Source organism: Capra hircus, chromosome 12 (genome assembly GCF_001704415.2).
Source record: "Capra hircus breed San Clemente chromosome 12, ASM170441v1, whole genome shotgun sequence".
Lineage (NCBI taxonomy): Eukaryota > Metazoa > Chordata > Mammalia > Artiodactyla > Bovidae > Capra > Capra hircus.
This window is the reverse complement of record NC_030819.1, coordinates 85,924,782-85,937,695: the sequence shown is the minus strand read 5'-3', so window position 1 is coordinate 85,937,695 and position 12,914 is coordinate 85,924,782.

The window sequence follows — 12,914 nt, the reverse complement described above, 5'->3', positions numbered from 1 at the left end:
TGTGCTAATCAATTTTATTGTGGTAAACATGTCATAATGCATGCATATATCACATTTTCATTTTAAATACCTTACAAATGCTATTTGTCAATTTTATCTGAATAAAGCTTGAAAAAAAAAAAGTTTTTAAGTGCCAATGGAAAAGATCTGGGTAAAGTACATCATTGTGCAGTCATTATCAACTATTCGTTTTTCTGTCACTTTTTCCATGATAACTTCCTTTCCCTCTTTCCTCTTGGTCCTGGTTGAATGTCTCTCTCTGTCTCTTTGTGAATCACAGACAGCTATCTACTTAAAGCCTTATTTCTTTCACTCTGTCTGTGAGCATTTTCTGCTAATGGATTGAGCATTCTATCCATTACATCCACAATGTTCCATGTTGTTTAGGGAAATAAACAAACACATAAGAAACAAATACATAAACATACATATAAGAAACTAAAAATGCTAGATGGCATTTTTGAGGGTTAATTATATCTCAGTAGCAAAATTAGCACAGAGATAGCCTCTGCTGTATATATACTATAGTATATATACTATATTATATATGTTGTATGCATACACACAACAGATTTTTGAGAAGGTACATAACATGGTGTGTATATTAAAATAATCTCTCCATGAAGACACACATATTGGTTATACTAAGAGTTAAGAACTATGAGCTCCTGATATTTGACTATTTCCTTCAGAATAATCTGTTCCTTTAGAAAGTGTGTTTTTTGGCCATATATCTGAAAAACCTTATAAAATTTACAATAATCCATTTAAACTGCAAAAAAAGTCATTAATGTTCTTAGGATTTTTCACTGCCATTGCAAAATTTCCTTATGTGAAAATATTTTTAAATGGCTCTGAAGTCTAAAAAATGCCTCTCTGTTTCAGGGTAGTGTTTGTAAGACATCATGATAGTTTAGGAAAAGATGTCACGGTGGATAAAAAGCTACAGAAAATTCTTATTTTAGATAAAAGTGTTAAAAGTCTATCTCTAGTATATTTTATCAGTTCAGCCAAACTCTTCTGGAGTTGTATCTTATGAGCAACAATATGGCAGAAAAAACATAGTTTGAAATATGATAAAGACCAATCAAAATAGGGTGTCACTAGACTGCTAAGAATAAGCCATCTCACTCCATATGGTAGAAATTCATTACCATATCTAAATACTTATTTGATCTAAAACAGGCATATTTTATTTGATCTACTTGTATAATATGAAAAAGAAAAAAAACAACTGAGCCCATTGAAGTAAGACCAAAAATGGAATTCACTGATTCTATTTCTCCCATAAATTGCTTGGTTAAATAACAAATTATGAAAATATTTCTTGGGGGAATTGACAACTCAAATAAAAGTTTGAACAAGAACATATAATATTTTTTTTTATTTTAGGATTCTAAAAAATTAGAAACTGACACTAAAAATTTTGATGTATTTCTCTCTACTTCAATCCCCATCCCTACACTTCCTTTTTTATATCACATCCTTCTCATGCATCCACAAATACAGCAAATGTCATTGTAAAAATGCAATATTATCAATGACAGTGTGTAGTAGGCTAATACTACAGCCAAGTTTTTACATCTTGAACATTTCATCCTTGTCACTGAAATACTTAAGTAGAAACATGGCATAACGATGGTAGATTTGAGTGTATGTCTAAGGCAGAGGAGAGAGAGATAGATATGGGACATATAACCATATTTGTAAAAAGTAATGTTTAGTAATCCAATAAGTACAAAGGTCTCTGCTAAATACAGAGGCAGTGACCTTTCAACCTCCGTGGACATCTCTGTCTCTAGAAATGTAACATGTACCAGACAGTAATGTCACTCTAAACTTAGCACATCATTCTTCCTTTCTAGCCTTTCTATTCCCTTATATAAGACAGAGACTTCAACTAGGTTACCTATAATGTCTTTTCCAGATGATACAACCTGTCTACATAAGATGTGACTCTACTGCTGTGTAAATCAATCCCAGTAATGGAAAAGATTTGGAAAACATTAAAAAAAAAGGAGTTAGTTTATGTTGAAATCAGAAACTGTACTGTACATGTAGACTGTTTTAACCTTAAATAGTGGTTTCATGAAGCCATCTAAGGGGTAGGAAATTCAGAAGACCAAATACGTTAAAACATAGTCCTTTTATGTGACTCATAATTCAAAGTCAGAATACATAGACTCCTTATCGAAGTGAATATCCAAATGTAGCAGCTCTCTAGTAAGTAAAACTGAAATAAAAAGTTAGTAGCAAATAAAAAACATTATGAGTCACCTAAATAATAGTAAGATGTAAATGATTGAATTAGCAACTATTAATGAGGATGTGGAACAAGTATGGCTTTTACAATTTACAATTGGATAAGAATTGTCTGTATACTTTCTAAAACTCTAAACTGTGTCTAATACTGTAGAACATATAATAATATATTTCCTATGGTTCAAAAATGGAATATGACAACAAATACTTATATAAAAATGTTTCTCATTGAATTAACTGTAATAATATAAAACTGAAGACAATCCCCAGATTTTCAACACTTTAGATAAGGAATTGACAAATATCCTTAAAGTGTTAAATAGAGTATATATTAGAATTTATAGTCCATAAACCTGGGGGAACAGGCAAATTTGGCCTTGGAATACAGAATGAAGCAGGGCAAAGACTAATAGAGTTTTGCCAAAAGAACACAATGGTCACAGCAAACACCGTCTTCCAACAACACAAGAGAAGACTCTACACATGGACATCACCAGATGGTCAACACTGAAATCAAATTGATTGTATTCTTTGCAGCCAAATATGGAGAAGCTCTATAGAGTCAGCAAAAAATGAGACCAGGAGGTGACTGTGACTCAGATCATGAACTCCTTATTATCAAATTCAGACTCAAACTGAAGAAAGTAGGGAAAACTGCTAGATCATTCATGTATGACCTAAATCAAATCCCTTATGATTATACAGTGGAAGTGAGAAATAGATTTAAGGGACTAGATCTGATAGAGTGCCTGATGAACTATAGTTGGAGGTTCATGACATTGTACAGGAAACAGGGATCAAGACCATCCAATGGAAAAGAAATGCAAAAAAGCAAAATGGCTGTCTGGGGAGGCCTTACAAACAGCTGTGAAAAGAAGATAAGTGAAAAGCAAAGGATAAAAGGAAAGATATAAGCAACTTAATGCAGAGTTCCAAAGAATAGCAAGGAGAGATAAGAAAGCCTTCCTCAGTGATCAATGCGAATAAGTAGAGTAAAACAACAGAATGGGAAAGACGAGATCTCTTCAAGAAAATTAGGAATACCAAGGGAACATTTCATGCAAATATGGCCTCAATAAAGGACAGAAATGGTATGGACCTAACAGAAGAAGAAGACATTAAGAAGAGATGGCAATACACAGAACTGTACAAAAAAAGATCTTCAATACCAAGATAATCATGGCAGTGTGATCACTCACCTAGAGCCAGACATCCTGGAATATGAAGTCAAGTGGGCCTTAGAAAGCATCATTATGAACAAAGCTAGAGGAGGTGACAGAATTCCAGTTGTGCTACACTCAATATGCCAGCAAGTTTGGAAAACTCAGCAGTGGCTACAGGACTGGAAAAGGTCAGTTTTCATTCCAATCCCAAAGAAAGGCAATGCCAAAGAATGCTTAAACTACCACACAATTGCACTAATCTCACATGTTAGCAAAGTAATGCTCAAAATTTTCTAAGCCAAGCTTCAGTAATATGTGACCTGTGAACTTCCAGATATTCAAGGTGGTTTTAGAAAAGGCAGAGGAACCAGAGATCAAATTGCCAACATATACTGGATCATTGAAAAAGCAAGAGAGTTAAAGAAAATATCTATTTCTGCTTTATTGACTATGCCAAAGCCTTTGACTGTGTGGATCACAATAAATTGTGGAAAATTCTGAAATAGATGGGAATACCAGACCACCTGACCTGCCTCTTGAGAAACTTATATGTAGGTCAGGAAGCACCAGTTGGAACTGGACATGGAACAACAGACTGGTTCCAAATAGGAAAAGGCTGTATATTGTCACCCTGCTTATTTAACTTATATGCACAGTACAGCATGAGAATCACAGGGCTGGAAGAAGCACAAGCTGGAATCAAGATTGCCGGGAGAAATATCAATAACCTCAGATATGCAGATGACACCACCCTTATGGCAGAAAGTGAAGAGGAATCTAAAAACCTCTTGATGAAAGTGAAAGAGGAAAGTGAAAATCTTGGCTTAAAGCTCAACATTCAGAACTACTAAGATCATGGCATCTGGTTCCATCACTTCATGGGAAACAGATGGGGAAACAGTGGAAACAACATCAAACTTTACTTTTTTGGGGCTCCAAAATCACTGCAGATGGTGATTGCAGCCATGAAATTAAAAGATGCTTACTCCTTGGAGGGAAAGTTATGACCAAACTAGATAATATATTCAAAAGCAGAGACATTACTTTGCCAACAAAAGTCCGTCTTGTCAAGGCTATGGTTTTTCCAGTGGCTATGTATGGATGTGAGAGTTGGACTGTGAAGAAAGCTGAGTGCTGAAGAATTAATGGTTTTGTACTATTGTGTTGGAGAAGACTCTTGAGAGTCCCTTAGACTGCAAAGAGATCCAACCAGTCCATTCTAATCTTGAGAAAGAAGAATGGAACTGGAGGAATCAACTTGCTTGACTTCAGGCTCTACTACAAAGCCACAGTCATCAAGACAGTATGGTACTGGCACAAAGACAGAAATATAGATCAATGGAACAAAATAGAAAGCCCAGAGATAAATCCACACACCTATGGACACCTTATCTTTGACAAAGGAGGCAAGAATATACAATGGAGTAAAGACAATCTCTTTAACAAGTGGTGCTGGGAAAACTGGTCAACCACGTGTAAAAGAATGAAACTAGATCACTTTCTAACACCCCACACAAAAATAAACTCAAAATGGATTAAAGATCTAAATGTAAGACCAGAAACTATAAAACTCCTAGAGGAGAATATAGGCAAAACACTCTCCAACATAAATCACAGCAGGATCCTCTATGATCCATCTCCCAGAATACTGGAAATAAAAGCAAAAATAAACAAATGTGATCTAATTAAAATTAAAAGCTTCTGCACAACAAAGGAAAATATAAGCAAGGTGAAAAGACAATCTTCTGAATGGGAGAAAATAATAGCAAATGAAACAACTGACAAACAACTAATCTCAAAAATATACAAGCAACTTATGCAGCTCAATTCCAGAAAAGTAAACGACCCAATCAAAAAATGGGCCAAAGAACTAAATAGACATTTCTCCAAAGAAGACATACGGATGGCTAACAAACACATGAAAAGATGCTCAACATCATTCATTATTAGAGAAATGCAAATCAAGACCACAATGAGGTACCACTTCACACCAGTCAGAATGTCTGTGATCCAAAAATCTGCAAGCAATAAATGCTGGAGAGGCTGTGGAGAAAAGGGAACCCTCCTACACTATTGGCGGGAATGCAAGCTAGTACAGCCACTTTGGAGAACAGTGTGGAGATTCCTTAAAAAATTGCAAATAGAACTACCTTATGACCCAGCAATCCCACTTCTGGGCATACGCACCAAGGAAACCAGAATTGAAAGAGACACATGTACCCCAATGTTCATTGCAGCACTGTTTATAATAGCCAGGACCTGGAAACCACCTAGATGTCCATCAGCAGATGAATGGATAAGAAAGCTGTAGTACATATACACAATGGACTATTACTCAGCCATTAAGAAGAATTCATTTGAATCCGTTCTGATGAGATGGATGAAACTGGAACCGATTATACAGAGTGAAGTAAGCCAGAAAGAAAAACACCAATACAGTATACTAACACATATATATGGAATTTAGAAAGATGGCAATGACGACCCTGTATGCAAAACAGCAAAAAAGACACAGATGTGTATAACGGACTTTTGGACTCAGAGGGAGAGGGAGAGGGTTGAATTATTTGGGAGAATGGCATTGTAACATGTATACTATCATGTAAGAATTGAATCGCCAGTCTATGTCCAAAGCAGGATACAGCATACTTGGGGCTTGTGCACGGTGATGACCCAGAGAGATGTTATGGGGAGGGAGGTGGGAGGGGGGTTCATGTTCGGGAACGCATGTACATCCATGGGGATTCATGTCAATGTATGGCAAAACCATACAGTATTGTAAAGTAAAATAAAGTAAAAATAAAAGACAAAAAAAAAATAAAATAACAAAAGCATCAAAAAAAAAAATAAAATAAAGGAGATCAGTCCTGGGTGTTCTTTGGAAGGAATGATGTTAAAGCTGAAACTACAGTAATTTGGCCACCTCATGCAAAGAGTTGACTCATTGGAAAAGACCCTGATGCTGGGAGGGATTAGGGGCAGGAGGAGAAGGGGACGATAGATGATGAGATGGCTGGATGGCATCATCGACTCAATGGACATGAGTTTGGTTGAACACTGGGAGTTGGTGATGGACAGGGAAGCCTGGCGTATTGCAATTCATGGGGTTGCAAAAAGTTGGACACGACTGAGTGACTGAACTGAACTGAACTAAACATTGTCACAATTCTCAGATTTTCCCTTTATCACAAAAACAACTATGAAAATATACAGATAAATGGTATGTCCATCTCCAATGAAACTTTAGAGGTCAATATACTGACCCCATCTCTAATTTAGATAAATTACCTTATGATGAGTTTATACCTGGGAAAACTACACAAAAATGAGTGTGAATTGTGTAAAAGAAGTCAAAAATAAAGCTGTGAAAACTGTATGTTTTTTATTACTGTATACTTCAAAAGTATCCAAACTGAGTATCATGTGTGCCTATTAAATCTCCTCAATCCTGTCTGACTCTGTTCAACCCTATAGACTGTGGCGTGCCAGTATCTTCTTTCTGTACGTTGGATTCTCCAGTCAAGTACACTGGAGTGGGCTGTTTTGCCCTCCTCCAGGGGATCTTCCTGACTCAAAGATTGAACCTGTGTCTCTTTTATCTCCCCTCTTGGTAGCTGCATTCTTATCCAGTTGAGTCACCTGGGAAAAGCCTTGAAGTATTATATTTGGTATCAATTTGTGATGGATGCGGGGGGACAATTTCTGAGATGTTAGTAATGTTTTCTCTTTGTTTTTGTTCTGGAAGCAGAATTTCTTCATTACTAAGCCATACATTTATAGAAGAACTTTTCTAAATATGTATTGTACTCTTAAAAAAGAGTTTTCCTTAAACAAATCATATTCACTATCAGAGTACTATTTTTTAAAAATATGATAGTTTCTTATACAAAATAAGTATTGATTACATATTTGTGAAATTGATGTAGTGCACACATTCATATCTTAGTAAACAATTAATCTTTATATTACTAGAAGTACTCCTTTCTTGTAGAACAACACTGTCTATAGCCACCCCCTGGCTCTCCTAGTCATTCTTCCAGCAGCCATGAGACTTAATGAAATTTGGTACCTGATCATGCAGTGAACTCTGCATCACAGTACTCCAGATTTGAGGAAAATAAAACCATGTTCTGAGAAAGTTATCTTCTGAGTAGGTAGTTGCCTACCCAGGATTTTACTGTCACCATGAGTGAGTGAGTGAAGTCGCTCAGCCGTGTCCAGCTCTTTGTGACCCCATGGACTGTAGCCTACCATTCTCCTCCATCCATGGGATTTTCCAGGCAAGAGTACTGGAGTGGATTGCCATTTCCTTCTCCAGAGGACCTTCCTGACCCAGGGTTCGAACCCAGGTCTTCTGCATTGTATGCAGATGCTTTACCATCTGAGCCACGAGGGGAGTCCAAAATGGGCACAAGGAAATCCTGAAATTTTTTCTCACTTGCTCTTATCCAATGCATACATTTTCTCCTTGACACATGCTTTTCAGTTATCTCATATCTCCATTTTTTTGAAACACAAATCCCACTGGGAGATATTTTAGGTTACCCAGCTTGTATTAATAATGTAGCTACCCAAAGCCAGGTTGAAATTGTTGGGTGGGATTAGATTGAAAGGAGGTTATCCTGTGTGGTCTTGAGGAGCAGCACTGACAAAAAGCTGATACCAGGTCTGGTTGATTAAAATGTAACCCAAGGGATATTTTTAATCCCAGAAAATAGCATTAATTTTTCCCTCAGGAAAAAATTAATTAGGACTGGAAGAGAATTAGGTGACCAAGGAATTTGCTACACACATCCACAGTGTGCCAGAAAATAAAAAGATAATGGTCGCAAACTCTTTTGTAAGACAGAGATATCAGTTCCTTGATTTTAACTGATGGAACATTATTGACAATTAGTTATGTGACTTAAGCTTTGCCTCAGCTGTTTCTCCACAGGAGGACAGTTGGTATTTGAGGATTGAGGTGGTCACACCAAGAATGGCAGTGACATACAAAAATACATAATAAAGTATCCCTATTATTTTCCCAAAACAAAAAAGCACAGTAATTACATGAAATTTAGTTTGATGAGTTTCCTAGCTTTAGAGAAGAAAAGGTAGGTTAAAAGCTAGAAAAAATTAAAAGAAATAATCAGAGAAGTAATTCCAAAAATCTGTGTCATTGTTAAATCCCAATTGAGAATTCAGATGAAACGGGAAAAATTAGGTGTGATCAGTATTTCTAATTTTAACCCATTTAGCAATATTGTCACTTTATTGTCATTTTCCTAAAAACAGACAATACTGAGCAAACTCATATACAATGTTTCAATTTTCACATCTTCTTGGTGGGCATATCTACTCAATGCTTTGCCTAAATTTTATTATTGTAATTTGTTTTTCTATTATTGATGAGAGCATTTCATAAAGTTTGGATACTAGTTCTTTTTCAGATGTGTAGATATTCTTTTCAAATATTTTATTCACTTTTCAGATGTATACTAATATATATAATAAATATATAATGCAAATATATAAAAATATATATAGAAAATAATTACCCCTAAAATATTATCTTATTTATATATCCACACTGCAGCAGTTATCTCTTGCTGCCTAAACAGTATTCCAAAACCACATGACTTAAATAGCTTCCTGTGTAGCTTAGTTGGTAAACATTTCCCTGCAATGCCAGAGACCTGGATTCAATTCCTGGGTTGGGAAGTTCCCCTGGAGAAGGAAAGGTCACCCCACTCCAGTATTCTTGCCTGGAGAATTCCATGGACAGAGGAGCTCGACAGGCTACTTATGGGCTCACAAGAGTTGGACATGACTTAGCAGTATCTTTCTTTAATATATTTTTAATTTTTTTTAATAAATTTATTTATTTTAATTAGAGGTTAATTACTTTACAATATTGTATTGGTTTTGCCATACCTTAACATGTATCTGCCACAGGTATACACGTGATCTCCATCCTGAACCACCCTCCCTCCTCCCTTCCCATACCATCCCTCTGGGTCGTCTCAGTGCACCAGCCCCAAGCATCCAGTATCATGCATTGAACCTGGACTGGTGACTCATTTCATATATGATATTACACGTGTTTCAATGCCATTCTCCCAAATTATCCCACCTTCTCCCTCTCCCACAGAGTCCAAAAGACTGTTCTATGCATCTGTGTCTCTTTTGCTGTCTCGCGTACAGGGTTATTGTTACCATCTTTCTAAATTCCAGATATATGCGTTAGTATACTGTATTGTGTTGTTCTTTCTGGCTTATTTCACTCTGTATAATAGGCTCCAGTTTCATCCACCTCATTAGAACTGATTCAAATGTATTATTTTTAATGGCTGAGTAGTACTTAAATATAATCACTGATTCATTTTTTTGTTCATCCTCATGTTGACTGAGGTCACATGAAATATTAAGTGGAAGGATAGGCTAGGTTATAAGATAACTCACATCTGTCACTGGATGAGAATGGCTGGACAGATGAGCTCATATTCTCCTCTTCCGCCTTTAAGCAATCTCAGAATCTGTCACAAGGTATTCTCAGATGGTTAGATGGACTTCCTACGTGGCATCACATGGCTTTAAGATATTGTCTTTAAAGGGTTAATGCAGGATTGACTCACAGGGGTTCCCCTGGAGGCCCAATGGGTGACTCCATGTTTCTACCACAGGCACACTTCCATCCCTGGTTGGGAAATAAGATCCCACATATTGTGTAGTGCAGAGTGGGCAGAGAGGAGAAACACAAAACTGACTTACATTATTTCTGCCAATATCTTTTGGGTAAAGCAGCTACTGCTACTGCTGCTAAGTCGCTTCAGTCGTGTCCGACTCTGTGCGACCCCATAGACGGTAGCCCACCAGGCTCCCATGTCCCTGGGATTCTCTAGGCAAGAACACTGGAGTGGGTTGCCATTTCCTTCTCCAATGCATGAAAGTGAGAAGTGAAAGTGAAGTCGCTCAGTCGTTTCTGACTCTTAGCAACCCCATGGACTGCAGCCTACCAGGCTCCTCCACCCATGGGATTTTCCAGGCAAGAGTACTGGAGTGGGGTGCCATTGCCTTCTCCAAAAGCAGCTAACGTGTAGCAAATATTTAAAGAGAGGATAAATAGATAATGTATCTATAAAAAATATGTGTGAAAAAATGACAGTTATCTTTAATCTACCCAAACTGTCATTTTCCCATTGTAGAACTCTGTAATTTCTAATTCCAGATAGATTTATTAATAGCTTTAACTTTTTAATTAGATCTGTCAGAGCTTGTGTATAATCTTTTTCGATTTTGTTGTACATATACTTACACAAAATCCCTGACTGAAGCAGTACATCTACAGCACACATAAAAATCAAGAGTGATTGGTAATTAACCTCCAATTAAAATAATAAATTTAAATTAAAAAAAAGAATGATTGGCATTTAAATCATTCAGGTCACTGTGAAAGGAAGATTAGTTCAGAGACCTCAGGAAGTACCCTTATAACACCAGATACAGAGACGTTAGAGTGAGTTTTAGGAGTACAGAGAATTTCATTGCTCTCTGTTGAGAAGGATTTGGGGAAGACCATAAAGTGAAAATTTTGATATATATTTTCTTAAGAACTAATATGCATAATTGCAAGCAAATTATTTTAAGAAATAAAGCAGAACTCTACTGATGTAGAAAACTCTTCTCCATGCATAATTATTTTAAAGTAGTCATTTTTGCACATATGGGCTATTGTGGTTTAGTTGCTAAGTCATGCCTGACTCTTGCAGTCCCATGGACTATAGCCTGCCAGGCTCCTATCAATGGGATTCTCCAGGCAAGAATACTGGAGTGGGTTGCCATTTCCCTCTCCAGGGGATCTTCCCAACCCAGGAATCTAACCCAGGTCTCCTGTATTGCAGGCAAATTCTTTACCAACTGAGCTGTCAGGGCAACACATGTATATCCAAAGAAAAATCCCAAAATAGGTATATTTCTTTTCTTTGTATATCATTCTCCACTTTAATAGACAGAAGTACTGAGAGATCAATATTTTAAAAGCACTACCTACCCAAATCATTTTATCAAGGGGTTTAGAAAATAGAAAATAAACATGCTGATATTCTTGAGGCCTTAAATGTAGTAAAGAGATTCTTACATGAATAAAATAAGCATAATTCAGAGAAGGGTGCACTGCTTAGAGAATATGAGGAAGTTACAAAGTTAATGAAATATTATTGGACATGTGGATGGAGGATGGGAATAAAAGGTTCTCTGATGATGAAGTCTGCTTGAAAGGTAGCAATAACAGAATGACATGGCATCATTATTCTAAATAGCCAAAGAGTAGAGATTACCAAATGTTCATCCAGCTGAGGACAGGATCAATAAACTGTGTTATATCCATCCATATAATGAAATATTATTATGCTAACTAATGAAACAGATTTCTGACACAAGCACAATGTGGCTGATATTATATTTACTTAAATATTTTACTGAAGCAAATATGCTGCTGTTGCTGCTAAGTTGCTTCAGTCGTGTCTGACTCTGTGCGACTGCATAGATGGCAGCGCACCAGGCTCCTCTGTCCCTGGGATTCTCCAGGCAAGAATTCTGGAGTGGGTTGCCAGTTCCTTCTCCAATGCACACATGCATGCTAAGTCACTTCAGTCATGTCTGACTCTGTGTGACCCCATAGACGGCAGCCCATTAGGCTCCTCCATCCACATGACTCCCCAAGCAAGAATGCTGGAGTGGGTTGCCGTTTCCCTTTCCATGAAGCAAATATAGTATAGTATTTCACTAAAGAAAAGAAGCCTGAAAGGAAAAAAAAAAATTTTTTTTTCATTGTATGCTTCTGTTTATATTCAAAACCAAGAATAGGAAACCACATAGACTCAGAACGTAAATTAAAGGTTTCAGGGGTGGGGGAAGTTTCAGAGAGGGAGCAAGTGCTAATAAGTACCTTTTTCCTTATGAGACTGATGAACATTTTCTGAATGCAGATGCTGGTGATAACTGAACAACCTTGAAAATATAATAAAAACAAAACAAATAGAAAAACTGTATATATTAGAAGGGTGAATTTTATGGTATATGTATTACATGTCAATATTAAGGAAAATACAGTTGAAATACAATTTAATTCCTAAATGAGTTATGAAGGATAAAGTTTCAAAAACACAATGAACAATCCAAAAGCTTTGAAAATGATTGAGGGAGATCTTTTTGAGTTTCATTAGGTTTCCTCTGTAACTACAGAAGAAGGAGATAGTTTCAGGGTAACTGTAAAACAATCCTACAAACAATTTACACTATCCTTCTTACCATAGCACAATTGGGTGACAACAATGAAGCACAAAAAGTCGCCTTTTGCCAAGCTGTTTCTGAGTTCACAACAGAATATACAGAAGCAGGGAAATAATTAATAAAAGTGTATGAGCATTAACTTTAGGGATTTAAGTCCCAGTGTACCTGGTGAAATAAAAAGCTATCTGCCTATTGTTCAGCTACCCAAGACCTGAT